Here is a 4,547-nt window from a genome sequence, read left to right on the forward strand (position 1 = left end):
CGTGGGCGAAACGAGTGAGTTTCCTTCTTGTTTCCAAGGGCCCCCCGAGAAAGAACGTGTGGAAGCAGAGAGTCCTCCCCGTCTCTAAGGCGGCAGCAGTAGCTCTTCAGCAGAGATGATGTGCGTATGGTACACATGGCACCCCCAGTAAAGGCCAGCCATCGCAAATCCCCATGACCCCGGAACCATCAGGGACAAAATACAATCGTGTTTCCTTTTTACATCCAAACGACCGTGGCATGTGCTCTGGCCCAGGGTTCTAACCCACCCCAGCTGGGTGTTGTCCGGGTATCTGGGCCCCCTGTGTGCCCCAGAGCCGGCGTGCGCCAGAGCACCGGAACTTGCAGAAGCTGCCCTGCTGGGCGTGGCCGTGCCCTTGCTGACCACCTCCCACAGTGGGCTCCAGCGGCAGGAGGGACCCTGACTTTCTGGTCTGGGGGTCAGACCTGGCCTCTCATAGCTCATCAGGAAGCCAGAATTTGAGCGCTGAGGCCGCCAAACTGCAGCCCAGAGGGTTCAGGGTCCAGCTCAGGTGCACCCAGCTCACCGTGGGGAGAGCAGCTGCTGGAACCGCACCCGACTCAGGCAGAAGCACCGTGCCCTGGAAAATGCGTTACCGCGTGACTTTGTGGCCTCGGAGCTCCCGGCACCAACCCTGCAGCAGCCACTCCCACAGCTCGTTTGCAGCTGGGCGGGCAGGGCCGGTTCCTTGTCCTGGATTGTCCTGTCATGCCTCAAGGTGGTGGGTGGTGGGCCCTTGGCTGGAATCGTCTGGGCTTTGGGGGAATAGCCTTCCATGTTGGGGCCACTTCCGCATGACGGCAAGGACAGTCCTTCTCTTCTTTGAGCCTCTTTCCAGAGCCTGGCACATAGCGTTGTGACCATGGCTGGAGCGGCTAAGTCACTGTCGGATTCTGTCGCCTTCGCCCATCACATCGTTAATTCTGCTCATCTCCCACGGCCTCAGTGCTGGATGCTGAGAAATATTCAGAAACATAAAACACATATTTGTACCTCCAACCAATGAGGACAACAGCTAACATTTAGCACTCTCCCTACAAAGGTTGCTACTATATCCATTCATTCCTTACAAAACTCTGTTAGCTAGGCACTGTTCGGGTCCTTAGCCTACAGATGGGGAATGAAGGTGTGGGTGGGGGACCCACAGTCATGCTGGGGGTTCAGTCTCCCCACCAAGGCCCTGGGGTGCTGGGGGCCTTGGGTTTCAGGGGGGTGGCTGGTGCAGGCAGTGAGCAGAGGAGACAGCGGGGAAGCTGGCATCTGGGAAGAGCCTTGAAGGACAGAGAAGTGTTTGGAAGGCTGGGAGTTAGAGTGGTGGGGGGCGGGGGCAGGGACAGCAGGAGCAAAGGTGGGGTACAAGGAGGCCAGGGTAGCTCCAGGGGAGCACGTGGCTCAGGGTGGCCAGGTTGCCAGAGCCGAGGTTGGAACCGTACCAGGGGTTAGACGTGGGGGACCCTGATGTGGCATCTGGACCTGTTGCCCCTGGTGGCACTGCCAGCTACTGTGCACAGGCCGGGCTTGCCCCTCTCTGGGGTCACGCTGACATGCAGGCAGTCCCTCTCTGCTGCAACCAGCTTCCTCTCTGGCTGGGTCCTCTTCCACAGTCTTGGGTGTGGGCCTGGCCTGGTGGGTGGGAGGCTGTGCAGAGAAGACCCCAAGGACAGTCTGGCCAGGTGCACACCCTTCCCCGTTCCCTCCACCTGCCTCCCGGGGGCCCAGAGGTGCAGCTGAGACCCGCCGGGCCCTGAGCTCCGGGGGCTGCTCTGCTCCTTCTGTTCCTGGGTGAGCCTGTGTCCCGTCGCCGCCCTCGGGACCAGATTGTCAGAGGATCAGCGAGTTTTAAGCTCTTAATTCTCTTTTCTTGCAGGCTTCTGATGCCTTGGTTTAAAAATTTTTAAGCAATAATGACCTCATTTTACTGGTTGTGCTCATGGACCGCCGTCAGAGTGAGGATCTTGAATCCCACGGCCTCAGAGGTGTCTGCGCACACCTTCCAGAGGCGCCCTGAGCTGAGGTCTTCATCCTTTCTTGTTCCCCTGCAGTGATGGGAGGCTCACTGAGGACAGTGCCAGTTATTAGAAAACTAGAGGCCCGGTGCATGAAATTTGTGCACAGGGGGAGGGAGGGGTCCCCTCAGTCTGGCCTGCACCCTCTCCAATCCGGGACCCCTCAGGGAATGTCCGACTGCCAGTTTGTGCCCACACTTTTAACAGATAACAGCTCCATTGTTGTTTCTTTCTTTTCATGCTTAAACCCATTGGAATTAGTAGGTATCCAAAGTATGTATACATTTTGGGGGGACACCCTGTATATCTCTAGTCAGTGGTGAAAGGAACCAACAGCAGATTTGGAACCCCTGGACAGGGAACCTCGCTCACTCCCCACATGTCTCCCCACTTCACTTTCCACCTTTGAGGGCAGTGGGAGAATCAATGTTTTCTCTCATTAACTCAGAAAAGCACATCCTGTCACCCGCTGCCTGGCAGGAGTGCGCTAGGCCCCAAGCAAGCGAGGCTCAGTCAGGACAGCCTTCGCTCATGGGTGCCGGCATCCAAAGTGCACATTTCTCCTCTGCAGTCTCCCTGACTATCCCACCGTTTCACTGAGAGGATGGAACTCCTCACCTCCTCTGGGTTCTTGATCTTGAACACTGACCGAAGGCACCTCAGCAAGGGCCGCCTGCGCCCACCAGGTGTGTCTGTCTGCACCTGCTCCCGCCTCAGCACCTGCATTAGCCCCACAGAGGTGATCTCATTGCTGCACTGGCCTCTGCAGGAACAGGGCATCACCACTCCGCCCTCTCACTGTCACCTCACAGGCGCCCACCCCCAGCACCCAGAACACCCAGACACTCTCCAAAGGATGTGAGCGTGCTGGAGGGACGTGCACACATCCTGTCGGGGATGTAGACATGCTGGGGTTGCGCACAATGGTCCGGGACTGTTGCAGGTGCACGTGGGTGACAGCACGCTGGGGGATGTTCACACGCTGCGGGGGAGGAGAGGATGCGTGCACTGGAGGCCTGCAGCTTCGCAGATCCACAAACCCCCGTTGCGCGGCCAGGAGGATGTCAATCTGGCCCACCATGGTGGCTGTTCCTGCAATCGCACACCTTCTGGGCCAGGAGGCGGGACTTGCACAAACACTTCTCGGTGCTGATGGCTTGCAGGTGCTTAAGCTACATAATCTTTACTCCCTGGAATGGAGATAAGAAACACCCTAACCTTTGTAATAGAAATTGACAGGATTAAAATCAACTGGTATAAATACGGATGTAACAAGACAATAAACAGCAGAGCCTCTCTGGAGATCAAGACCAGAACTTGGCTGGAGATCCTGGCTAGGCTGCTGATCAACTGAACGCTGTCTCCGTGTCATTCCTTCTTCGCCGACTCCGTCCACACCTTTGGGGACCCCTGGACCTGCTGGGGTTGGACCCCGGCAATTCTCCCTGGGCCGGGCATCTCCCCTGGGCCTCGCATCTCTGGACCTGCTGCTGTGGGGGTGGGGCATGTCCAGGGTGGTCCAGGGGAGACGGGCGGGCACTGCCTCCCCTCCTGCCGGGCGGGGGGACGTACAGGGTGTTCCATACAGCAATGTATAGCCCATCTGCTTCCAGTTAGCAGCTCCGGGAGCCTAATTGGCAGATCAAACCCCTCGATGTTGCCCGTTAGATAAGTCGTTAGAAGAGCCGCACTGGCGTCTGACACTTTGGACGGAGCCCAAGCCCGCGTCCGACCACCGCGGGGCCCGGGGTGCTAATGTGAACCAGACGCAGACGCACGGAAGCGGGAGGATATTAACAAGTGTCAAAATCTGAAGCGCCTGGGCAGATGCAGCCCCGCCTCTGGCCCCTGCGACGGGGAGGGCACAGCAGCTCCCGAAATGTAACCTTGAGCCTTAAGGAGGAGGGAAGAGCTCTCAGGGTGGTTTCCTGACGCTGGCTGTGGCTGGGGACATCCACGGGCCAAGGGTCCTGCCCCGGCAAAGAGATGGACGCAGTGGAAAGCTGTTGGGCTCAAAACGGGGAGACCTTGTGTCTTACTTCCCGTGTGACTTGCTGTGGGTCACATGACCTGGAGGGGCTGGCTCTAGTTGTGTGACTTTGGGCAAGTGGCTTTACCTCTCAGAGCCTCAGCTTCCCCATCTGTAAAATGGGGAGAAACAATCCTGCCTCACTCAAGGCGGAAGGATTTGGTTCCGACCCCAGCACTTCTGGTTACTGCCTTGGACATGACACTTGACCTGTCAGAGCTTTACTAACCTCATCTGTAAAACAGGGTGAATATGAGGTGCCGTCTTATGAGGGGTGTTGTGGGGGCTAACCGAAATGGTACCTGAGAAGGACCCAGAACTGTGCCTGGCCCACTGTAAATGCTGGGAAAACGCTGCATGTATTAGTCAGCATTTGATAGGTTATGCTCTTGTGACAAACATCCCCCGAATCTCAGTGTTTCACAAAAACCAACAACATCTTTCTCATGCTACAAGGCAGCTGTGTCGTTCTGGGATCCAGGCTGCAAAAG

The sequence above is a fragment of the Myotis daubentonii genome, chromosome 3, assembly GCF_963259705.1.
Source record: "Myotis daubentonii chromosome 3, mMyoDau2.1, whole genome shotgun sequence".
Lineage (NCBI taxonomy): Eukaryota > Metazoa > Chordata > Mammalia > Chiroptera > Vespertilionidae > Myotis > Myotis daubentonii.